This window comes from Theropithecus gelada, chromosome 16 (genome assembly GCF_003255815.1).
Source record: "Theropithecus gelada isolate Dixy chromosome 16, Tgel_1.0, whole genome shotgun sequence".
In the NCBI taxonomy this organism is placed as follows: domain Eukaryota; kingdom Metazoa; phylum Chordata; class Mammalia; order Primates; family Cercopithecidae; genus Theropithecus; species Theropithecus gelada.
Genome location: NC_037684.1, coordinates 68,942,840 through 68,969,664, shown reverse-complemented (window position 1 = coordinate 68,969,664; position 26,825 = coordinate 68,942,840). Strand labels below are relative to the sequence as shown.

General features: G+C 41.4%; 1 long non-coding RNA gene across 1 annotated transcript in view; it reads right to left on the bottom strand.

Moving 5' to 3' along the window:
* Positions 1 to 26,825, bottom strand: part of LOC112610041 — a 94,959-nt gene that overhangs the window by 2,320 nt on the left and 65,814 nt on the right. The window lies entirely within an intron of this gene.

Genomic DNA, 26,825 nt, shown 5'->3' with positions numbered 1-26,825 from the left:
GAGGGAGGAATTGCTTTTCTCATTTGACAATAGAGGGAAACTGAGATTCAGAAACTGCATTTAGCTTTGTCTAAAACATAAACTTTCTAAACTACCAAGTCATCTCCCTGTCTTCGGCGGGGGCCTCTAGAGAACCGACTCTGCCAATGTTGGGTTTTGGGGTAGGAGGCTTTCTGGGGAACGGCTCGGATATAATTCCTACAAAGGAGTGAGGAAAGCAGGATAGAGCATGAGAAGTTAAACTGTGATGTGTTTCCCTTCGAGGTCTCAGCAGATTCAAGCAGGGTAAGACATGTTAGGCACTCGCCTCAGGGCAAAATTTCAGGGGGGCCAGAAAACTTAGTAATCAAGATACATATTTTAATGCAGTATGCAAACATTTAAACTAATGTAAAAAACATTCATGATGATCAAAGAACCAAAATTTCAAATAAAAGGCAAAATCCAACCCTGTATTTACATGGCTGACCTCACCTGCCCCGCCCTAATCTCCACCCTGTCAGGGTTTGCCTTTACAACATGTTTTAAAAATGTATGATTATTTTTTTTTAGAGACAGGGTCTCACTCTGTTGCTCAGGCTGGAGTGCAATGATGAGATCACAGCTCACTGCAGCCTAGAACTCCTGGGCTCAAGCCATGCTCCAACTTTGGCTTCCTGAGTAGCTGGAACTACAGGCACACTCCACCATGCCCAGCCAATTTTTGATTTGATTTGATTTTTTTCATTTACAGCGATGGAGTCTCACTATGTTGCCCAGGCTGGTTTCAAACACCTGTTCTCAAGCCATGTTCCCTCCTTGGTCTCCAAAGATGCTGGGATTGCCGGAGAAAGCCACCATGCCCACAGCCCTATAAAATATTTTGGGCCGGGCGTGGTGGCTCACGCCTGTAATCCCAGCACTTTGGGAAGCCGAGGTGGGCAGATCACGAGGTCAGGAGATCGAGACCATCTTGGCCAACATGGTGAAACCCCGTCTCTACAAAATACAAAAAATAGCTGGGCATGGTGGTGCATGCCTGTAATCCCAGCTACTTAGGAGGCTGAGGCAAGAGAATCGCTTGAACCAGGGAATCGGAGGTTGCAATGAGCAGAGATCACGCCATTGCACTCTAGCCTGGTGACGGAGTGAGACTCTGTCACACACACACACAAAAAAATTATAATACTTTATTATAAACTTTTTGCATTAAGCTTTTAAAATATTGATTTAAATATTTGTGTTGTTTATTGAGATTTTTTGGTTCTCCCTTAAATTTCACATCTCAGTCAAGTTCTTCACTTGCCTCACCCTAGTTCTTCTGACCCTGAATCCCAGGGAACTCTGGATCTGGGATAATCCTTCAGAGTTGTCCTGCCTTAAGGAGACGAGATCAGGCCTTGTTTTTCTCCCATCCCCAGAACCAGTTATTGGATAGATGTGCGCCTAGGAAGAAGATGTAAGCTTGGGTGATTCCCATTAGCTGAGAGCAGATCTCTCAGATCAGCTGAGAGCTGGAAGCCCCCAACACCCCCAGAAGCTGATCGGCTCTGGGAGTTACAGCCTTGTATCCACTACACTTCCTAATGCAACAAACCTCAAGTCCAGGGCTTTCCCTGCTGTCCCCTTCTCTGAACTAGGGGCAAATCTTGTCATTAGGTTAGCACTCCTATGGCAGGAAATTTGCTTGGAGTGTATTGTTTACAAAATAAAAATTTCCAATATCATGTGGTTTTATCAAGGAGGATATTCAGGGTTGGAACTATTTATGCATCAATTCAAGAGTTGTGTGCTGTTATTTCCATCTGCAAAGGTCATTCTACTAAGGCTAGAACTTAAGCCCCAGGGAGTTTCTTGGCTTAGCGAAGACTTGTAGTTTTCAACAGAGATGAGACCAGGAGTGTCTGAAGTCATTCACCATCAGCCTCCAACTCCACCACACATGCGTCCTCTGATAAGCGCCTCAATTACATGTGACTTTCTGCATGTTCTCTCATAGTAGTTGTCTGTCGAACCCCTGGACGCTGACATTGAGGTTCAGACATGTTCATCTTGCCACATTCTATGTGGGACTCCATCAGCTTGGAACGAAAATGGGATGAATTGGTGAGAAACAGGCCAGAGGTGCTCTTGCAGGTGCCATGGTCAGCGGGAAAACAATGCTTTGGCTTGGCCACTGGAGACCGTGTCATGAAAGGTGTCAGACCCAATAGGGACAGGACTTGAGATCTCATAGGTTAGGGGATTTAGGCAGGGGTTATACCTGGAGGAGGGGTGACCAGCCAAGCTGGGCATTCAGAAATGCTTCAATAAGAGCTTGCAGGCATGAGCAGAGGGGTAGAAAGTACAGAGAAGGGATTTGAGTAGTGGGGATCTGAGGACTCTAAATGGGATTTGGAACAGGGGTTCTGTGGACAGGAGAGGTTGGCTATCCCAGTCCCTCAGTCACAACTGCCATCACATTGTCTTTAACGACACAGACTCTGAAGCCTGACTGCTTCAGTCTGAATTCCAGTTTCTCTACATACTTGCTGTGTTGACCTTGGATAAGTTACTTAACCTCTCTGTGCTTTACTTCTTCAGAAAAGGCAATAATATGGGCTTTGTGAATTCTCATAATGTAAAAGAGTTAATAAGTGTAAAGCACTTAAAACAGTGCCTGGCACACAGAAAGTGCTGATTTTTTTTTTTTCTTTTCTTTTTTTCTTTTTGAGACGGAGTTTTGCTCTTGTTGCCCAGGCTGGAGTGCAGTGGTGCGATCTCAGCTCACCGCAACCTCCACCTCCTGGGTACAAGTGATTCTCCTGCCTCAGCCTCCCGAGTAGCTGGGATTACAGGCATGTGCCACCAAGCCCGGCTAATTTTGTATTTTTAGTAGAGACAGGGTTTCTCCATGTTGGTCAGGCTAGTCTCGAACTCCCAACCTCAGGTGATCTGCCCACTTCGGCCTCCCAAAGTGCTGGGATTACAGGTGTGAGCCACTGCACCTGGCCTGGTTATTTTTTTTTTTTTTCAGACATATCAACTCTTCCTTTACCTGTCCTCTCCCCTACTTACCTTCTCCCTTTCTTTCTTTCCTTCTTTTTTTCTCTTTTTTCCTTAACAGATCCTCATGTGACGCTGACATATGTATATTAATTTGTTATCCAAAACGTGGTACCCTTTGTGTTTAATTTAAAATCAGGTAAAGTAAGTTCTATTTCCATTGCTCCTTTCTGGTTCTCAAGTGAGATTTTCCCATGGCTATGAGGCTCCAAATAGAAAACCTGTTTCCTACCCTTGACCTCTATGCTCATTACCTCATCATTAAGCCTCTATCAGCTTTTCCTGGACCCTAATGTTACCTAGATTAGATTTAACGTGGCATGGCCAAGTACACAAGCAACCATTCAGGCCATCAGAAAGCTTTCTCCATTTCATGAGAAATCTTGAATTCATTTTGAGATGACTTCAGGAGAGTGCAGAGATGTTCTTTTTTTAAAAAGTTATTTTTGCCTGTGGAACACACCATTTCCACAAATAATGAGTCTCATCCAAAACGCCGCTGTGGGCAGGCAGACTCACGGCTCGCGAGACAGTAACTCTTTCCTCCCCCGCTCCTCCACTCTCCCATGGCCGGCTCCATCAAACACGGAAGAGAAAATTCATCAGCTCTGGAGAGTCGTCTCAAAGATACGCAGATTTAAAATACGCAAGCCAGCACTGCAAAGTTAAAAATCAGTAACATCCCGCAAGGGGAACCGAATGGACAGTTTTTAGTATCTCCTTACTGTTGAGGGTGAAGATAGGAAATTAACAGAGAACCACATAAGGTAGCTTGAAGCAAAAACAACTTGTGAAAAGTGGTGCTAGATTCAGATAAGCCTGAGAATGGAAGTTGTTTTCCTTCTACAGAGAGAAAGGCAGAAGCATGAAACAGCTCCCATGAAAGAGAAGACAGCATTTGTACTCAGGATGTGAACAAGGCCCACATATTGAATACGGTTGCAGCACTGGAATCTGCACAGACAAAAGAGAAAGAGATGGATCAAAGTTCAATGAATTAGAATTGTTTAGTTTGAAGCATAAACATTCCACAGCTTCAGGCGCTGCAATTAATATTTACCCCAAATTAAGCAAAAGACTAATCTTATTCAGAAGAGAAGTAGATCTGTGAATAATGCAAAATTGGCAACCAAAAGGAGAGGCTCTATCTGTTCATTCGTCTATGTCTAGAACGTCAACGTGAGCTTCAGAGAATTCACAGACAAGTAGGGAGAAAGCTTTACAGAAAAGACAGATTTGGTGCTGGGATAATAAGTCTAAGCAGGAGTTTACCAGGTAGACAAGGTGTTCTGTCTACCCAGGACACCTCCTCTCCTTGTCCCCTGGCAGATAGGGAGGAAACAGGCAACCTTCTTGTTTGCTCTTTAGGAGATCTGCATTGGCTGAAATATACAATGTTACGGCAGCAATTTTAAGAACCACAGGCCTCTCTGGGGCTCTCACGAGCATCCTGCTCCCAAAGCAAACACACAAATACACATAACTTAACACACGATTTCAGGAGGTTCCTAAACCTGTTTGTAAGCACGAGGTTGTACGGCTCCAGGCTTAAGAGGAGGAGGCAGAGAAGACCAGAATGGAAACACCTTCCCGTTAACTGAATCAACAACCTGCCTACTGAAGCCATTGTGGTAGATAACACTAGTACCGTGTTATTGGTAGTTTGTGTAGATCAAAGTTTAAGTGAACAGCTCTGTGCCTGGTACACAGTTCCTCCCATAGTGTAGAAATAACAGGCACAGTTATTCTCAAATAAGCCCTTTATTTTGATGATTATATATTTTGGTGTAAAGAACCCCTTATTTTGTGTTAAAAGGGAAAGAAATAGTTAAAGCCGGAAGACCCACTTAACATTATCCGTCAAGATCTTGGAACCTGCTAGGAATCTTTCACGCTGCCAGGAAAAAGCAGCCCTCTCATAGAATGGTGTCTGAATACGGCTAAGTTCTGTTGGTGGCACCTTCTCCATAAACATTTATCGTATAGCACCACGGGGAAAGCTGCCAGCACAAGGCTACCTTTTGTGGCAAAGCTGCTTCCTCATGGGAGGGGCAGTTACTAAGTTTGGGAGACATTTCTTGAAATTAACAGATTTTGGACAAGTCATGGGCACCGTGCTATAGACATGCAACTTCAAGAAGAATTTTACTACCTCTAACTCCCCCTAACTTCTGCCCTCCCAACCAGACTGTTACCCCTTGAACTCTTCTATATAGAATTATGGAGACCTTAGGATCTCTGGTGATGAACGCTGAAAGCATGTCACAGCGAGCGTGGGTTCTCTGGAAAACTAGTGGTTTTCTTACTTTCCTGCAAAAGTAAATTTAGGACAACGTATCATTATTAGATCTATAACATGGACTTTTTTTTCTTATTTATTCCTGGAGAAAGTGCAGGAAGATACTCTTACCTACCATTTTAAGGTTTTTTTTGTTTTACTTTGTTTTGTTTTTGTTTTTGTTTTTGTTTTTAAAACGGAGTCTCTCTCTGTCGCCCAGGCTAGAGTAAGGTGATATGATCTCCGCTCACTGCAGCCTCCGCCTCCCGGGTTCAAGCAATTCTCCTGTCTCAGCCTCTTGAGTAGCTGGGACTACAGGTGCCTACCACCATGCCTCGCTAATTTTTGTATTTTTAGTACAGATGGGGTTTCACCATATTGGTCAGGCTGGTCTTGAACTCCTGACTTCAGGTGATCCATCTGCCTTGGCTTCCCAAAGTGCTGGGATTACAGGTGTAAGCCACCGCGCCCAGCCCATTTTAAGGTTTAAATACTTACCATTTATTATAGTTGATGGAAAACAGCATTCTCTTTAAACTTCTGGATTATTTTTTTTTACACCTAATGGTGAGCAAATGTTCATAAAGGCTTTACCAGAGTGAAGGGATAGATTGAGGCAAGCAGGCACCTCCGAAAGACACAAAAAGACTCAGTGAGCACCGCTGCTGTTTGTGAAAGAGACTGATGGGTACTTTTGGAAATTAGCAGCTCCCCGTCTTTTTTGGGCTGGTAATTGCTATGTGACCAAGCTCTGGCCAATGAGCTATAACGGAAGCGTTGTGTGGGGCTTCTATAAATCTCTTTAAAATAGAGGAGACCACACTTTCCCTCCTTTTTCTCTTTCCTCCCACTTGAAGTGCGCCATTCCGATAGACAGCCTTGATAGAGAATAGCTATGTAGGACCGTGAAGCAACCTGGAGAATGGAAGCCACGTGCTCAAGTTGGCAGAGGATACAGTTTAGAGCCTGGGTCCCTGATGACTCTTTGGTGTCACCATACCAGACATCACACCAGCCACAGGCTGCCTGCCTCTGGACTCTTTTTATGATTAGGCCACTACTAGGAGAGTTTTTGAGTTTAGCAGCAAAATCTAATTCTAATTAACAGACTCTTACGGGAACAATCACTCCAACTCTAAATTTTTATGGAAATAATCACCTATGGTTTATCTTCCTGTTTGGTAACTGTCTGAGCATTCCAGTCATGTTGTGGCGTTGGTAGATCATGGGGTCATCAGCCTAATGGAAAGTTCCAGTTGACATAGTTTAGGAATAGCTCGGATACAGCTTCCGTAAGACTTAAGAGAATCTCCCTCCAGGGCTCTGTCTTTGAGCTGCCATTGGCCAATCTTCTGTCTTTACCTGGCCAGTTGAATAACAGATATACACAGCCTAGCTCCTCCCTCTGCTATAAATATTCTAGACATGAGAAGCACCAGGCCATTTTTCTTTCAATTATTTTGCGACTCTTACGGCTATTTGACTTTTCTGTGTCAAAAAACAAACATAGAGCATTAGGATGAAGCCAGGTCTGCCACAAATGCAAAAAAATTTTTTTCTCTTCCCTTGAATGTTTTCCTAGTGACTCCTTTTGGAATGTTATTTTGAACTTACAAAGGTTCTTTTAAAAAAAACTTTGTATATTTCTTTTAAGCATCCCTTGAGAAAGTCAGATTTAAACTTAGCAAACTCATTGGCTTTGTAAAAGCACGTTCTTAAAATAGTTGATGTAAATCTTGGTGGGAAATCTTTAGGTGCCCCGAATGGACAGAAATAGAAATGTTAATGGAAATGCCATTTGTGAAGACATTGGTGACGGCTCCATTCAGATGGACCCAATCAGGAAAGACAGGAGTTTGCAAAGCATTCCAGTGTGATTTCGACTTTAGGAGCTCCAGAGGGGGGGGGAAAAATAAGAAGCCAGTGAAAGAAAGAAAGAGAGCAGGCGATTATAATGTTGTTTGGACAGGACAGACTCCTAGGTATGCATATGTTAACACATTACAAAAGTCACAGTTATTTTCTAACCCTTTTATGGAGCAACTTCATCTTTCAAAGATTACAAATATTATTAAATGAATCACTCGGGTAGGTCTGCAAGACTTGGCATGACGTCAGCTGTTTTGCGGTAGGTCAACAGGAGAGTGAGGTCACAGAAGGTCCAAGCTACACAGAAAGCTAGTGGCAAAGGCCTCTGGGTGCTTGGCTTTACAGACTGAGGACTCTGAGGGTCAGATGTTTAGAAATGTGCTTAGTCACATGTGCGGCTCATAGTAAATCTAGGCAGTGCCAGCACAGAGGTGTGGCTTGGTGATGGTGCTGTGAGGCGACAGTACAGCAGGAGCTTTATCTCCCCCAATTCTATTCCAGACAGCCCACAAATCGCCCCCCAAAATAAATCATATTGATGAAGAGTTGAGGTTTCCTTAGTGTTATTTCAAGGATGATTAAAAGTATCTGTAGAAATACAATTCTGAGGCCGGGTGTGGTGGCTCACGCCTGTAATCCCAGCACTTTGGGAGGCCGAGGCAGGCGGATCACCTGAGGTCGGGAGTTCAAGACCAGCCTGACCAACATGGTGAAACCCCGTCTCTACCAAAAATACTTAATTAGCTGGGTGTGGTGGCACGTGCCTGTAGTCCTAGCTACTCGGGAGGCTGAGGCAGGAGAATCACTTGAACCCAGGAGGCAGAGGTTGCAGCGAGCCAAGATCATGCCATTGCACTGCAGCCTGGGGAACAAGAGCAAAACTCCATCTCAAAGGAAAAAAAATGAAATACAGTTTTGATTCATCCCCTACCACTCTCGCTTTCTCAGTACTTCTCTCCTTCTCTTCAAACCAGAGGACTTCCGTTTCTCTATAATTCTGCCACCCCCATTAAGTATTCCATATCCACCAGAATTCCCAGCCCACAGGTTTTTATGTGATAGTGCCTTGCTATATTTATTGCTATATTCATTGAAAGGCTTCAGTCTTTAATGGCACCAGACAGATTTTTAGCACATTAATAAATGTGGTTTAGGCCAAGCACGGTGGCTCATGCCTGCAATCTTAACATTTTGGAAAGCTGAGGTAGGAGGATTGCTTGAGGCCACTTCAAGACTAGCCTGGACAACATGGAGAGAGACTCCCATCTCTACCAAAAATTAGCCAGCATGGTGGCTGAGGCCTGTAGTCTCAGTTACTCAAGAGGCCAGGCAGGAGGATCTCTTGAGCTCAGAGTTCAAGGTTACAGTGAGCTATGATCGTACCACTGCACTACAGCCAAGGCAGCAGAACAAGACCCTGTCTCTAAAAATAAAAATATGAATAAAATAAATGTTGTGGTTTAGAGTTATAGATCCCACCATAAGTCTGGGCACTTTTGCTGAGAGTCTAGTCATGGTGACTGTACCTCCTTATCTGCCCTGTTGTACCACTGCTATTATTATTATCACTGTCCTCTTTCACTTGAGAAAGTGTCCTAAGGCTGAGTGCAGTGGCTTATACCTGTAATCCCAGCACTTTGGGAGGCCGAGGTGGGCAGATCACTTGAGGTCAGGAGTTCGAGACCAGCCTGGCCAACATGGCAAAACCTCGTCTCTACTAAATATACAAAAATTAGCCACGTGTGGTGGGGTGCGCCTGTAGTCTCAGCTACTCCAGACACTGAGGCAAGAGAATCACTTGGACCTGGGAAACAGAGGTTGCAGTGAGAACCGAGGTGGCGCCACTGAGCTCCAGCCTGGGTGACAGAGCAAGACTCTGTCTCAAAAAAAAAAAAAAGTGTCTAAGTTTGCATGATAAATTATAGGCTGTCCCACAGCCAGGGGACAAAGGAATACCAGGCTTTGGAGTCCAGAGGTTGGAGTGGAGTACGATGTACCCACGTCCATTGCTAGGGCAGGCCAGTTGGTGTTGGCCATAGATGCCAGCTCCCTGTTATTAGAAAGGTAGATCATCAGGTTCAAGACTCCTCCAAGTCGAGATTTTTCCTCTATCACATTGCAGACATGGTCCTTCAGGCTGGGACAGGGACCTGGCTTCGAGAAGCAGCCTATCCTGTGTGTAGCACTGACGGCAAGGGAGTTCTTTGTCAGACTGAGCTGAGTGCTGCCTCCTGGAAGGGCAGAGGACATCTGCTCTGCTTTCCACCTGATGACACTTTAGATGGTAGTGTGCGAGGCCAGAGGATGGAAAGATGCTATCTGACTGGAGGGTCAAGAAAGATCATTTGCTTCTCCTCTCTCTCTCAGATCTCTCCCAAGGGCAGTGAGGAGGCGCGCTCCCTGCCCCTCCCCCGTATCTGTCAGCTGCATATCCCCATGCAGGGTGCCGGGCGCTCATCTTTACTGTTGGATGGTCAGTGAGGACATGAGGCTGGGTCCATTGCCTGACTTGTTTTAGCTCCCAAATGGCAGGGCAAACACATATGCTAGTTAAAAGCATCCTGAACCTATGAGGGCAGGTGTTACTGTGCCCCCAGTCCCTTTTGTCCCTTGACTTAAAAATCCATAGGCATTGGATAAACTTCAAAGCAGCTGTCTGGAACTGCCTTCCTCAGCGGACTCCAGAAATGCCTTTGGGGACTCCTTTTCTTTTCTTTTTTCTTTCTTTTCTTTTCTTTTTTCTTTCTTTTCTTTTCTCTTTCTTTTCTTTCCTCTTTCTTTTCTTTTTTTGTTCTTTTCTCTTTCTTTTCTTTTCTTTTTTCTTTCTTTTCTCTCTTTCTTTTCTTTTCTTTTCTCTTTCTTTTCTTTTCTCTTTCTTTTCTTCTTTCTTTTCTTTTCTGTTTCTTTTCTTTTCTTCTTTCTTTTCTTTCTCTTTCTTTTTTTTCTTTTCTTTTCTCTTTCTTTTCTTTCCTCTTTCTTTTCTTTTTTCTTTCTTTTCTTTTCTTTTTTGTTCTTTTCTCTTTCTTTTCTTTTTTCTTTCTTTTCTTTTCTTTCTTTTCTTCTTTTCTTTTCTTTCCTTTTTTTTTTTTTTTTTTTGTTGAGACAGGGTTTTGCTCTGTCACCCCGCCTGGAGTGCAGTGATGTAATCTCAGTTCACTGTAACCTCCACCTCCCGGGTTCAAGTGATTCTCCTGCTTCAGCCTCCCGAGTGGCTGGGATTACAGGCACCCACCACCACGCCTGGCTAATTTTTGTTGAGGGCTCATTTTCTAAAAGCCTCTGCTTCTCCCTGGGCACATGGTTCCTCTTCTACGCATTTGTTTGGGCTGTGACTTACAACATGCTGCTGGCCATTCATTCAATAAATACTTTCTGAGTGTGGAGCTTCCTGGTAAACAAGTAGGAGTATTCTCAACCTCATAGGGCTTTTTTTTTAAAAAAAATTGATAAATAAAAATGGCACATTATTATGGCGTACACATGATGTTTTGAAATTTGCATACGTTGTGAAATGGTTATACGGAGTTTATTAGCATATGTATTGCCTCAGCTACTTACTATTTTTTTGTGGTGAGAACACTGAAAGTCTATTCTCTCAGGGATTTTCAAAAATACAATGCATTGTTATTAACTATAGTCACTGTGTTGTACAATAGAACTCTTGAACTTCTTCTTCCTAACTGAAATTTTATATCCTTTGATCAACAGCTTCCCACTCCGGCCTTCCCAGCTCTTGGTAACATCTCTAACTTTTATGAATTTGACTTTTTTAGATTCCATATAGAAGTGAGATCATGTGCTGTTTGTTTCTTTGTGACTTGCTTATTTCACTCAGTCAAATGTCCTTCAGATCCATCCATGTTGTCATAAATGACAATATTTCTTTCTTTCTTTTTAAAGGCTGAACAGTATCTTTATGGGGCTTTAATTCCGGAGACATGTTGGAGTCAGGCCTCAGCAAACCACTTCTGGATTTTTCCTTTTCAACGCCCACTGGGAATTCTGTAGGGATCAGAGGAACTGAAAGACCAAACAGGGCTAACCCTAAATGAAAAAGCACAAGCTTTGTTTGCTTTACGACTTTTAACTAATGCAAATCATTAAGTTAATTTAATAGAAAGAATTCAACCAGTCACTCTAACCAAATCTATTTTAGTTATTTTATTTTATTTTATTTTATTTTATTTTTTTTTGAGACGGAGTCTCGCTCTGTCGCCCAGGCTGGAGTGCAGTGGCCGGATCTCAGCTCACTACAAGCTCCGCCTCCTGGGTTTACGCCATTCTCCCGCCTCAGCCTCCCGAGTAGCTGGGACCACAGGCGCCCGCCGCCTCGCCCGGCTAATTTTTTGTATTTTTTAGTAGAGACGGGGTTTCACCGTGTTAGCCAGCATGGTCTCGATCTCCTGACCTCGTGATCCGCCCGTCTCGGCCTCCCAAAGTGCTGGGATTACAGGCTTGAGCCACCGCGCCCAGCTATTTTAGTTATTTTAAACGCTTCTTTCTTCTTATTTATTTCAGCCATGCTGGGCACACACTTGGCATTTTGCTTTTTATATGCAGATGTCAGAGTGTGGGTATGGCAGGGATTTCCATAGGCACAGAGTTGGGAGCGTTTTTCCCCTGACCTTCTCCCCTATACTCCGTGTCCTTCCTGCTCTCTGGAGGGGAGGGCCCACTTGAGACAGCTTTCAGCTCTTGGCCATTTGGCTCTTCTAGACTTTCTGTCCCTGACTGAGATTATTCAGCAGCGTACACACCTCTGTCTAACTTGCCTAAGAAAAAGCGAAGATAAGGACGCTTTCATCCATTTGCTCGGATTCTCTGAGTGGACTCTGGACAGTGCTGTTTGGGAGCCTACTTCTCATATCACTGTCGAAGGTGTCAGCTGTCCAGAAAACTGCCGAGAGAAAATAACACTGAGATTAGCTAAATGCAGATGGCCACCGTGAGCCCTTCTCCAGGGCGATGGCAAGCGACATCGGTCTGCCAGGTGGCGTTATATCTAGAAGTTGTGTTCTTGTTGTTTCTCTTTAGTGGTGCATATCACAGAGCTGGAGGGACACAGCTGGATAATCCTGGGTCCACACTCAGAGCCTTAAGCTCCTTTTACTTCTTTTTATTTTTTTAATAACAAAGAGGAATCTCATGTTTTGCTCCAATGAACAACATAAAGGAGAAGTAGTGCATATTTTAGGAACTTTGTGTCCCAGATACCAAAAAGATTTTGTACCATCCTTAGAAGAAGCAGATAGACGCCACCTCCCCAGCCCACAAGGTCACAGCTTTGAAGGTTATACGTGTGTTTGGATGTTTACGATCCCATTTCCAGGACCTTTGCTCTTTTTATTTCTCCTTTCCGGGAATACTCTTTCCTCACATCTTGGCAGCCTCCCTCTCTCATTCCATTCACGTCTCTGCTCGAGTGTCATCTTCACACAAGATCTCCCTGACTTCTTTATCTCAAACAGCCTCTCCCTTCAACATAACTTCCTATACTGTACTTTGCGGTCCAGTATTGAGCCCCTGATATGTGACCACTGCAAGTGAGGAACGGAATTCCTAGTTGCACTTAACTGTAGCCAATTTAAATTTGAAAACTGAAGGAGTGTGAAATATTGCTCTGTTAAAACAACTCGATTGTTTGATGGAACTACATTTCTCTTTAACTGTGGAACATTTAGCTTCCAAACTGAGATAGGCTGTAAGTGTAAAATACATTTGAATTTCAAAGATTTTTAATGGATTTGGAAGATTAGGTAGGGAAAATGCAAAACATCTCGTTAATGTTTATATTTATTACATGTTGAAATAAATATATTTTGGGTATATTTGGTTATATAAAATATACTATTAAATTAATTTTATTGCTTTCTTTTTACTTTTAATGTAACTGCTGGAAATTGAAATTTTCCCATGGGATAGCATTGCTCTATACTTTGCCTTTTTATTACCTAACATTATATATTTTAATAGATTCTATATTATACAATATGAATATTATGTATTATTTCTGTATTATCTGTTTGTTTCTCTAGAAGTCCTACTAGAGTCTTACACCTTTTAAGTACTAATATTGGAATATCTTTGTGTGATTTATATAGAAGAAACACAGCACCCTCTCAGAACTCCAAGGGGAGGAAAATACACTAGATTTGGTCCCAAATAGTAAAAAAATATGAATAGGAGCTAGGCCTAGGTGTGGGTGAGAGACAGGTGATTGGATGTTTAGAATGAGCCAGATGATTCCTTGAGCCATTGTTCCAAATCTTTCATTTAATATATAGGATATCTGAGGCTGAGCGCTTGACACTCTTCAGGACTCAACTCTTGGGAGGATGCTTCTCTTTCTTTTTTTTTTTTTTGAGACGGAGTCTCGCTCTGTCGCCCAGGCTGGAGTGCAGTGGCCGGATCTCAGCTCACTGCAAGCTCCGCCTCCTGGGTTTATGCCATTCTCCTGCCTCAGCCTCCCGAGTAGCTGGGACTACAGGCACCCGCCACCTCGCCCGGCTAGTTTTTTGTATTTTTTAGTAGAGACTGGGTTTCACCGTGTTAGCCAGGATGGTCTCGATCTTCTGACCTCGTGATCCGCCCGTCTCGGTCTCCCAAAGTGCTGGGATTACAGGCTTGAGCCACCGCGCCCGGCCGGATGCTTCTTTTTCAAATTAAAATTATAGAAGCACAGTGAAATTATTTGGTGGGTTGTAGCTGAGAGGAATTGCCCCTAAAGAAATGACAGTGACGTCCATGGTCACCCAGAGTCAAAAGTTGCTGTGTATGCATACCTGCCCCTGTGTTTCATGAAAAGACAATGTTCTGGTCTTGTTTTTTATCTCTAGAGTCACCCACATCATGCCAAAAAAAACCAAAAATGAAACAAACAAAAAAAACACACCTTATTTGGAATAACTTAGGTAAAAGTAAGAAATAAGATACAATAATTCACTAGTAGAGGCCATGCGGAAGGCTGGCTGGAGACAGGCTAGGGTACGGTGATGCATTTGCTCAAGGCTCACAATGATCTACTCAGTGCCCACAATGATATACTCAATGCTCACAATGATACACTGTAAAACAGGATGTGCCGCCATCTCTTTGGTATGAGCATAGAGTGATGGGACTTGCAAAATTCCAACCATGCTTTCATTCCATCCCTTCATTCAACAGGTATATTTTGAGTATCTTCCATGTGCAAGACATTGTTCTAGCTGCTGGAAATATTGCAGTGAAAAAGCAAGGTCCCACCATACAATCCAGAAGTTTCACTCCTTGGGCTTGAAAACTTAAGGTCCACACAAAAACCTGCACACAGATGTTTACAGCAGCTTTATTCATAATTGCCAAAGCTTAGAAGCAACCAAGATGTCCTTCAGTAGATGAATAAATACATCAGTACATCTAGACAATAGAATATTATTCAGCATGAAAAAGGAATGAGCTATCAAGCAATGAAAAGCCATGGAAGAGCCTCGAACGCATGTTGCAAAGAGAAAGAAGCCAATCTAAAAAGGCTGCACACTACAATTCCAACCATAAGACATTCTGGATAAGCTGAAACTATGAAAACCGCAAAACGATGAGTGGTTTCCTGGGGTTAGGGTGAAGAAGGGATGAATAGTCAGATCACAGCGATTTTAGGGCAGTGAAACTATTCTGTTGATACTTTAATGATGAATCCATGTCATTGTACATAAAACATGCAATAGCAAGAGTGAACCCTAATGTAAACTAAGGATTCTGTGTGATAATGACGTGTCAATGTAGGTTCATTAATTACAACAAATGTACCAGTCTGGTGGGAAATGTTGATGATAGGGGAGGCTGTACATGTGAAGCCGAGGAGAAGGCATATATATATATCTCTCTCTCCATATATATCCCCATATATATATCCCCATATATATCCATATATATATCCCATATATATCCATATATATATACCCATATATATATCCATATATACCCCCATATATATCCATATATATAACCCCATATATATATCTCCATATATATATCCCCATATATAGCCATATATATATCTCCATATATAACCCCATATATATCTCCATATATATCATATATATAACCCCATATATATATCTCCATATATATCCCCATATATCTCCATATATATCTCCCCATATATACATATATATCCCCATATATATATCCCCATATATATATCCCCATATATATCCATATATATCCCCATATATATATATATATAGAGAGAGAGAGAGAGGAAATCTCTCTACCTTTCACTTATTTTTGCTGTTATCCTAACACTGCTGTAAAAAAAAAAAAAGACCTTAGGAAAATAAAACAAATAAACAAACAAGGTCTCTATTTTCACAGAAAGCATATAAAGTGACTATATAAAGTTTTCACAAAAAGCATATAAAGTGACCATCTTCCCAGCTGTACAAATGTTAGGTAAACATAAAGGCTGAGAGGAGAGAAGGCAGGGGGCATTCTGCTGGCATTGGAGCTCTGGATTCTGGTCCTCCCAGAGACAGGCTCTACTCGTCATTTCCTGCATTTCGCTTTTATGAGCTTCCGTGGCTTATGCTAATGAGATATGAGCGTCAGTCATTTGTCTGTGCTAGAATGCTGATGCCCGCGGATGCCACCAACTACTTTGTAAGTTTATCGAGAGCCTTAAATAAAATTATAAATGCAAAGTAACTAGCATGATGACCAGCATACAAAAGGCTCTCAAAAAATGATAATGACAATGATGATTTAAAATCTCTCAGAGTTCTCCAAATCTTTCTCAAGCTAAAGATCCCAAAGCAACACACAGCTTTATGCAAATCTAGCCGCTGCTAAGCATTTCAGAGGAACCTATATTGATTTGGGCTGCAAAAGAGCCTTTTTCTTTTTTTCGTTAAGAAAACAGAATGAAAGATGTAGAGTAAGTCTGAGTCATTCACCTGGTGTAAGCCAGGATTCACCAGGAACAGCTGGGACACACACACACACACACACACACACACACACACACATTGAGCTCCATGTGCTCCCATCATAAAAAATGTCTCAGAAGTCTGGCTTGTTCAATTTTTTTTTTCCTAAAAAACAGAACATTTTTTCCTCTTGCAAAATCTTTTGCAAAACTCAAAATATGAAACAGATAAAAGCAGAGCCCTCCATGCTGCAGTAGCACCCAGGACTCTAGCTTCTCTGCCCTTTGTGCTCCTGGGGAGTCTCTCTGGAGCTGCAGCACCCCTCAGAATGGATTTGGAAAACACTGTGGTAGGAGATGGGGGAGGATGGAAGGACACAGAGGCTTTAGTTTGGCAAACTTAACTGTTGAATAAGTGTCAGAGAGCTGGAGAGCAAGTTGAGGCATTGCAGTTGAAACAAGTAGTGATGAAGTGGGGCATTAGCCCTTGGACTTGACCTGTTACGAACTCTCCCAATGAGGAGGGGGCAGAGGCAGGCAGAACTGTCCCAGGAGCCTGAAGCAGATTTATTAATGGGATAGACAAGCCTGAAAGTTAGAAACTGAGCTTTATTACAGTTAAATGGCAGAACGTAGGCCTTTATTTAGATGTCTCTTGCCTTTTTCTTTTCACTTTCTAAAAATGACATGTAAGTTTCTATATTACCTAAAATTTATAGAGCCCACACTCATACACTGTCTTTTGCTTTGGGGGGTTTGTATATACTGACTTTACATGGCACTGGATCATTTATACTTAACATGAAATTTAATTCATTCTACTTCTAAATAATTATATTTCTTTATATACTACACTAAATGATTTTTTAATGCCTGAAGAAGATCCAAACTTGTATTTCTGCTATGCCGTTCTGTCTCTCTCTTTTAAAAATTAAAACTTTTGTTATTGGAAATTTCAAATATATACAAAAGATGAGAGAACAGTATAATGAACACTCATGTACTCATCATACACCTTCAACAGTTTGCAAACGGGCAGTCTGTTCAATGTATATTTCTACTTCCAGTCCCCTGGATTACTTTGAAGCAAATTTCAGACACATATTTCATCTCTGATTATAGTTAATTCTTGTAATTCATGGCAGTTATGTTTTCTAAAGTCACTGTGAACACTGAATTAGTGAGTACTGAATCACTGCTCCTAGGGAAAATACGGGATTAGGTTCCTGAGAGCCTCTGGCCACAACATTTTTGTCAACTGATTAATACATAAACTTGTTTAATGCATGTTTCTGTTTAAAGACACCTTATTTATGTTGTTGATTCATTGACATTGAATTTACCGCCAACAGCACTATAACTAATGCCGGAATGAAGCTTACTGAACACATGCATTTTCTCTGTAAGGCACACATAGCCTTCTTGTACTTAGGAACACTATGCAGGATTTCAGCACCATGCTTGTGAACCCCTTCCTTACACCATAGTCAAAAATTAACTCAAGATGGATTAAAGACTTAAATGTAAAACCCCAAACCATAAAAACTCTAGAAGAAAACCTTGATAAACCTTGAGGACATAGTCGTGGGCAAAGGCTTCATGATGAAAATGCCAAAAGCAACTGCAACAGAAGTCAAAATTGATAAATGGAATCTAATTAAGCTAAAGAGCTTCTGCACAGCAAAAGAAACTATCATTATAGTGAACAGGCAACCTACAGAATGGTAGAAAATTTTTGCAATCTACCCATCTGACAAAGGTCTAATATCCAGAATCTACAAGGAACTTAAACAAATCTACAAGAAAAAAACAACCCCATTAAAAAGTGGGCAAAGGATATGAACAGACACTTCTCAAAAGAAGACATTCACACAGCCAACAAACATATGAGAAAAAGCTCAACATCACTGATCATTAGAGAAATGCAAATCAAAACCACAATAAGATACCATCTCACGTCCGTCAGAATGGCAATTATTAAAGCGTCAAGAAACAATAGGTACTGTCGAGGCTGTGGAGAAACAGGAACGCTTTTACACTGTTGGTGGGAATGTAACTTAATTCAACCACTATGGAAGACAGTATGGTGATTCCTCAAGGATCTAGAACCAGAAATATCATTTGACCCTGCAATACCATTACTGGGTATATACCCAAAAGAATATAAATTATTCTACTATAAAGTCACATGCACACGTATGTTTATTGCAGCACTATTTACAATAGCAAAGCCATGAAACCAACCCAAATGCCCGTCAATGATAGACTGGATAAAGAAAAGGTGGTACATAACACCATGGAATACTACACAGCCATAAAAAGGAAGGAGATCATGCCCTTTGCAGGGACATGGATGAAACTGAAAGCCAACATCCTCAGCAAACTAACACAGGAACAGAAAATCAAACACCGCATGTTCTCACCCATAAGTGGGAGTTGAACAATGAGAACACATGGACACAGAGAGAGGAACAACACACACCAGTCCTGTTGGGAGGTGGGGGAGCGAGAGGAGGGAACTTAGAGGACAGGTCGATAGGGGCAGCAAACTACCACGGCACACATATACCTACGTAACAAACTCGCATGTTCTGTACGTGCATCCCAGAACTTAAAGTAAAATAGTAAAAACTAAATAAACAAATACAAAGTGTAACCAAAGTCTCATGTCCCGTTATTCCACAAGAAATTTCACAATAATTGAAATAATTAAACATCCAGTCTGGGTTCACATTTCCCTGATTGTCTCATCATTTGTTTTTCAGGCATTTTGTTCATTTGAATCATCTCTTAAAGGTTTTATCAACTTTGTCAACCGGACTCAACTTTTCCAGTTATATCCACAACATTTTAGCAGCCTTTAGAGATGGTGCGCCAAGGCCTTGATTCAAGGAGATTTCCAGGAGCTCACCTCAGGGGTGCTTTTCCATTGACTCAGGTGGGGCTACTGTGCATATCTTCAACTATGGGCGGATTTCATCCGACTTCTTGGCTCTGCACTATATTCAGCAGAAATTCCTCCAAGTTGTTTTCATGTTGGATAATGCCCTTCCCGATTTTGCAACACTAATGCAGATATTTTTGCTGGTTTTTCTGTGTGGGGGAATGGCAGTTCTATGGACATTTGGAAGGGGAGTGGGATTAAAAACATGTGCTTAATCAGTCATCCTTAACTGAAACGATGTAGTCTTAACAGATTTACAGCACTCTTCATTTTACAACCACTTAAGTAAGTTTATAAAGTTAAAACAGACCAAAGAAGCATCCACCATTTAAAGGACTATTCAGTCCCCTAATTTTTAGATGCAATGAAAAATACATTAATTAAAAAAATATTTTCTTCTAAAATGATCTGTTGGACATCTGTCATGTGCCAGGCTCTATGTTAAATGCCAGTTATAAAAAGGAATAGGCACATTCCCTGTCCTCAAGCCTCTTACAGCCTACATAGCAAGGGGGTTATATACATAGGAACAGCAGGATCCACAATGGCCATCATGAGAGCAGAGGATTCTGGGAACAGAAGTGATTCATTCCACCTGGGGCTCCTGTGCTGGGAAAGCTTCATGAAAGAGGAGATATGGTGGCAGGAGGGTAGATGAATGGACACTAAGAAGAAGGTAAAGAATGTGCTTGGCAACTAATGGCTAACCTGGTGCTTCTGGATCATAAAGACTAGAAAGAAAGCCAATCTGAGATTATGAAAGCCTTTAATGTGAAGACTTGGGGCTTTATCTTCTCAGGCAGTAGGAATCCATAGATACTCCTAAAAATAGTATTGTGGCATGATTAAAAGTTCAATGAAATAAGAAACCGCAATCAAATGAATCATTCTTTAAGGATCAAGAAAAGACTATAGGAAAGACTATAATCAAACTTACTCCAAATCTAACCAAAATTTAAAAGTGTCCCAGATATGAGATAAACAGTATATAAACTGTGGAAAATCCCTTTAAAAATTTTTCAGATAAAAAAGGAGAGCAAAAATAATTTTCATTGCAGTTCAATCTTAAGCCCTAACTTATCTGGTGCTTTTATAAAGAGAAGAAAATATGGCCCCCAAGTTCATATTTTTGACTACCAGCAGTACACCTGACCACATAAGAGGCCAGGACATAGACTTCTCAGTGGTGCTACCCCTTTTTCTTCTGGCTCAAAATTTGACTTTTCCTCCAGGCCAGTGAAAGCAAGTCCTTCTGCCACATGCTTTCCACTATCTGTTTTTCTCTCTTGATACCTGAAATATAGGAAAGGAGCATGATTTCCTGATCTGCCTTTGCCCTCGTGAAAGTATCTTACTTGATTCTTTTGAATTTTAATTTTCACCCCAGAAGAGTGTTTATCTCTTTAACTTTATACATGCTACCCTACCCCCTCAAGTGCTAGAATGCTCCAGACTTCATTATTATTAGAATTTTTAAAGAATTTTGGACATACTGGTAATGATTTTCAGACACCAGGCCTTCTGCCAAAATCTAGAATCAGCTTTGGACCTGTTTAGAATCTCCGGTTCTTTGTGAGTGATAGAGAACATCTCCGGGAACACTTTTCAGAGTCCCAGAATGTGCTTTTCCAGCAAAGACACCTCACAGCCACAGCTCTGTATGTCTGTATTAGCACTTTCCTCAGACACACAGTGGTCCCCATCAGCCTCTCTAATAGACCAAAGCACACAGCCTAAGGCCCTCTTGGTCTGCACTTATTAGCAAGTTACTTTAGGGCTTTGCAGACATCAGAGGAATCTTTTGTCCGTCACTATCTGTAGTTCTCCAACTGCTGACATTTTCTAAGGCCTTAGAATCACATATACCAGAATTGAAGGGAGCTCAGAGACTACTTAAACCATAAATGCTCACATTTCATTTTTGCATCAAAATCTTTTGTTCAAACATATCAAAATCTTAAGCTCAAATTTTAATCTTACAAGGGAGATCGCTGCTTGAGATAAAACAAATAAAAGTATTACTCCCAAGGGTGCACAGGGCAACTCTGCTAAAAATCCTTGGGCTCTGCAGACCATAGTTTGAAAACCAATGGTTAATTGAAGTTTTTATGAAAGCGTAAGTCATGAAAATAATGTTCAGAGGCATGAAGCCATTTGTCCGCAGTGACACCATTGGAAGAAAAGTCACTATTCTAATTCCAGTCTGATGGATCCCAAAGCCCCAGGACTTTCTATGGGGTCATGCATACTGCCCACTTATTTGCCAGTCTTGTCTCCAAAAGCTTCTCCTAAGGTAGAATTGTAGACATTCATTTTGAGGACCCATTTGCTTGGTGATTCACCTTCATATTTTTTTCCATTTTTTTTTTCTAAATACAATTCACCATTTTGCTCGTAAGGTACAAACTTGTGTTTTGGGCATCTTGTACCCAAAGCAATAAAATCTGGATCTCACTGTTCTTCATTAAGATGTTAGACTTCTAGCTATATTGCTTTCGGTGAATTTTCTCCTCAAACCGGTTGACTGTTTTTTATACATGTTTTGCTCTGCCTGGCAAAACAACGAGTTGACCAGTTGGCTGTTTTTATGAATGTTCTGCCCTTTCTGGCGAGATTGATTTTTCATTTTGTGTTGTTCAAACATATCAAAATGTTACACTCAAATTAAAATCTTATAAGGGAGATCATTGCTCAATATAAAACAGATGAAAGTAGAACTCCAGAGGCTGGATCTGGACAGTGTGATTGTATCATTTGCCGTCCAAACCCGGACATTTTTGAAAGTAAAAGGGGGTTCGATTAATTAGTAACCTGGGACAACAGGTGCAATCCTGGACTGTCCTGGACAAGCAGGACGGATCACCTGTTGTCCTGTTACAGTTTCCAAGTCACCTGAAGCTGGGATGAAGTTGACAACATTTCAGTTAATAAGCCACAGAAGAAATTACAGAGAAGGAAGAACACTAAGAGGAATCAAAGACAGAAAATACGAGAAACTGGTGTGGCTGACAGCTTGACAACCAGAATTGAAGCTTTGTGTCTGGTTGATTGGACCTCAAGCCCATAGGAGTGGGTAGCCCAGATGGGCAGAGAGTAGAAAGGAAGAGAAGAGGAGAAAAGCTCCCAAATCAGAACCAGTTAGAGGCTAGAAGTAGCCATAACAAGGGAATTTGGCTCCTGCATTCTCTTCAATTGTCTGTGCAGAATAGTATACGTGAGGCATTCTAGCTGGAAAATTCCCAAATTCCAGAGACAATGGCCTTATGCAAATCGTAGGAGATATATCTGTATATGGCCTGAAAAGGATGAGCTCTGGAATGTTTTGATGGAAGACAAGGATGTTGGCATTGCTTCAGCAAATGACATCGGGGTTAGAAAGGACAGCTGCTCACATTCCTGGCTGGTGTTGCATGCATTAGTGCTGCTGAGTGCTGCCTATGTCTGCCTGTAGCCACATCAGCATCCCCAAACCAGGCCTGCAGGGGGCTCGTCATAGAGAGGCTATTCTGTCCCTCGATTCAAATTTTATTTTGCAGAAAGGCAGTCATTTTGTATTGCTTGATATGTCACATGTACACAGTCCTCTCTGTTTCTCAAGAAAGAAAACCATATAACCTTTAAAAAGTAGAAATTCAGAGTCAAAAAGGCAAAGTTGGGTCATGCTCTGGTTGAATGGCTCACGCCAGTAATCCCAGCACTTTGGGAGGCTGAGGTGGGTGAATCGCCTGAGGTCAGGAGTTCGAGACCAGCCTGACCAACATGGAGAAACCCCGTCTCTACTAAAAATACAAAATTAGCTGGGCGTGGTGGCGCATGCCTGTAATCCCAGCTACTGAGGAGGCTGGGGCAGGAGAATCACTTGAACCTGGTAGGCGGAGGTTGCAGTGAGTCGAGATCGTGCCATCGCACTCCAGCCTGGGCAACAAGAGCCAAGCTCTGTCTGGAAAAAAAAAAAATCACCCTGACATCTTTATATTTATGTGCTATATATATATATCACAACCATGGCTACTGTCCATTGAACATTTTCTATGTGCTTTACAGGTTTATCTCAGGTGACACTTGTGACTATGGGGTGGCCAACCATCCTAGTTTGCCTCGAACTGTTCTGCTTTGAGCACTGAAAGTCCCGTTTCCTGGGAAAACCTTCAGTTCCAGTCAAACCACAACACTAGGCCACTCTACTTACAATATTCCAATGAGGCTGGTTTATTTTCTTACCCATTTCACAGATCGGACTTTACAGATGACCTAATTGAACCTCAGACAAATTAAGTCAATTTTGTAATACCATGAGACTCCTAGAACATGAGGCGGCAGGATTTGAACTCACCTCTGCCTGACTTCAAAGCCAGTGCTCTTAACTATTACACTCTCATCTCTTCATTCTCACTGATATAAAACCAGAGATATCAACACTAATGATGAACTGCACCCCACTAGCAAGACAATTTCCTAATCGCTACTGAGAACTTAAATTATGTTTCCATATGTTATATAGCATGTGGAACATTAGAGTTGAAAGCGTTCCTAGAAGGCATCTAGTTGGCACTATTCAATTCATATTTGAGCCTCAGAAGGGTAGAGGGCATTACTCAATGTCACACAGCAAATGGATGACAAAACTGAGACTGTATTGAAAGTCTTCTGAATCTCAGTGCAGTGCTCTCTTTTCCATTAAGCGATATAATATAATTTCTCAGTGATCTCTTTTCCATGAAGTGATATAATATAATTTCTAGGCTTTTCAACAAAGCATATTTGAAATTAGAAACTTGGCATGGACACTTCGCCAGTAACTGGGGGGTTCTGAGTAAATTCAGCATTTCACAACATGGCATTTTATAACTGTGACAGATGACAGGGATTACAAAATTATACACTGATCTTTCTTTATTTTAAGTTGGTGATTACCTATAAGGCTCATCCATCAAGGGCAGGCAGCCTAGAGTTAATCCCATATTCTACACAAGGACAATCATTGCTTCTATAGCTAATAGTTTTTTTTTCCTACAGTTCTAGATGAGAAAGGGCATTGAGATTTTTCTCCATCTGTGGAATGGCATAGAAACAATCAACTTGCTAAGGTGTGACTTGGACCAACGGCATCAGTGTCATCCGGAAATATGAAATTTCAGAGCCCAATCCAGACCTTCTGAATCAGAAGCTGTATTTTTGCAATACCTCCTAGGAAATATGTATGTGCATCACAGTTGAGAAGCATTGCTCGAAGGATTGTAGAAGAATTTGTCTGCTATTAATGGGCTTTTGACAGTCAGCTTTGTGTTCCCTAGAACTGATTTGTAAGAACTGCACACAGGATGTCAGTATACCCAGTAGAGTCACCTGGAGGTTTGTTAGGCAGCTAATCTGTGTTAAAGTAAGATGGGTAAACAGAGGCAGGTGACACATCTATCTACGTAGAGCCTGTTTCCTAGAATTCCAATCTGTGCATTTTTCTTCTCCTTACGGACTGGATAGGACTTTATTGCATCTCTCACATCTCTGTAAACAAAGTCTTTCTTGCTGCTTTCTCATTTGGACTGAAATGGTATTGAACAAGTATAAAACAGTAAAAGGACTTGAAATAGCCCTTTGGAATGCTTTGGAATCAAATTTGACTTAAAGTTGTGAGAAATCGCTTCAAACCTTTTCTCCCATCCAAGTTCAGTCTCTCCTTTGATGTGACCATCCCGTTACAAGGACGCAGATTTGAATAACTAGTTATGAATTCCACCATTGCTTCCAGAACTGAATTTTACAACTCTGTTAAGGATTGTTGACTTCTTGATCATGGCTGGTGTTTTCCCTTTTTTCCTGCCAAAACAGTAAATCTTCCTGCTTTCCTATAATCTCCTACATATGAATTTTTTTGCTGTTGATGGAATAACTAAGCTGAACAAACTGCCATCTTAAGTCAAATATCAACATAAATGGCTATTTCATGTTACAAGTATTCTTTTTTAAAAAAAGCAAGACTATCTTATCCCAGGTTCCCAGAAGGATTTGAATATATATTTACTTATGTCATGTTGCCCAAATGTCTCCAGGCCTCACCAGCCTGGGGCTGGGAACGAGGTTACATCCACATCTATGCCCAAATTATAATACTGTGAGCTCAAGAAAGAATAAAGCATCCTTTCCTATTGTTAGTTAGTGACTTTCAGGTGATCCCAAAGGGGTTCTTCCCAGGTGTGTACAAATCATGCTTTCAGCTGAAGAACTCTTCTGTCCCTGCCTGTCTTGTTGCAAAGCATAATTTCTAAACTCATCTTTTTCAATAACTAGACAAAAACACTCAGGCATGTTAATGAATTAAAAAAAATATTTGGAGAGTGGGTGATAACTAGCATTATCTGAACCCCGGCTTAGATAATGACAGGCGCTGTATGACTCTGAGTTGCAAAGCACAACCTTCAGCTATTATCCCTTGATCAGGTGTGACAATACAGGAATGGAGGCAGTGGCTTTGTTTTTTACTTTTCCCAAATCCATATGTATTCTTAAAGCAATTTCAGCTATATATCCAGGAGGAGGCAAAAATGAATGAATGAAAGCACCCCTGTATATCTAAATAGGTGTTTCAGCAGCCATGCCCAAAATTTCATGCAAAGACCCTTACAAAGAGTCTCTTTTCTGTTGTTGTACACACACTGCAGATATTCTAGAGCCTCCCAAGCTTGCCAATTTTGTTTTCTAGTTTTCATATTACAGATGATTCTTAGAAAAATGCTAAGTGTCAGAAAGGAAAAAGACAAAAGACAAACCAAGAGCATCTCAATCTACAGCCATTTAGCACACAGATCAATGAGACATCACTATGTGATTATCAGTTCAATAATTGATATTTATAAGATAACCTAACTCGTAAAGGATGGATGGATATTGCCCACTATATCCTATATAAGGAGTGAAGGAAGTGTGATAGAAACAGTCCCCTCAAAACTGTGAAAATATATATATATTTTTTGACACTCAGAGCTAAGAGAGACAAGAAAATGTAACACCAAAGATCTCTGCTGGGCAAAAAAAGTTCCCAAGGTGTAGGATCAGGGAATATATGAACTGAACTTTCTTGGATTCCCCAACTTCCCATCTTTGAATGAATTAACCTCCTTTAGCAAGACAGTCACGTGAATCTGTTGGGCGGAAGTCTTCTGATTATCCCCAGGACACTGACGAAGACCCGATCTTGGTCTTCCGTTCTGATGCTGGAATTACAATTCTGAAGGCCCTGTAATACCACTGGAATTATAATTCTAGGGGCCATGCATTAGCCTAGCCCAAGCATCTGAATTGTTTTGAGAATGGAGAGAAGTATGACTTTTTTTTCTTTTTCTTTTTTTGATCAACAGAAACTTAGTGCAGTATCTGATACACTGTAGATACCCCATATTTGCTGGGTGAATGAGATCACCCCACAAATTCACTGTTGCTGCTTCCAGGGTACTCTTAAACCTTCAGAACGTGAGGAGATACCTGTGCCTGGAACCAGCACGTAGGTAGAACGGGGGAAGAAAACGGGCAACAGCATTTTTCTTATTTTTGCCTGCTAAGTCCCATAAGGAGCCTCTGACTTAAGAGTTTGGATGCCAAGAGGACTTCATTTTTTCCCTTTTCTTTCTTTCTTTTTTTTTTTGAGATGGAGTCTCGCTCTGTTGTCCAGGCTGCAGTGCAGTGGCATGACATCGGCTCACTGAAACCTCCATCTCCTGGGTTCAAGCAATTCTCCTACTTCAACCTCCCGAGTAGCTGGGATTACAGGTGCACGCCACCACACCCAGCTAATTTTTGCATTTTTAGTAGAG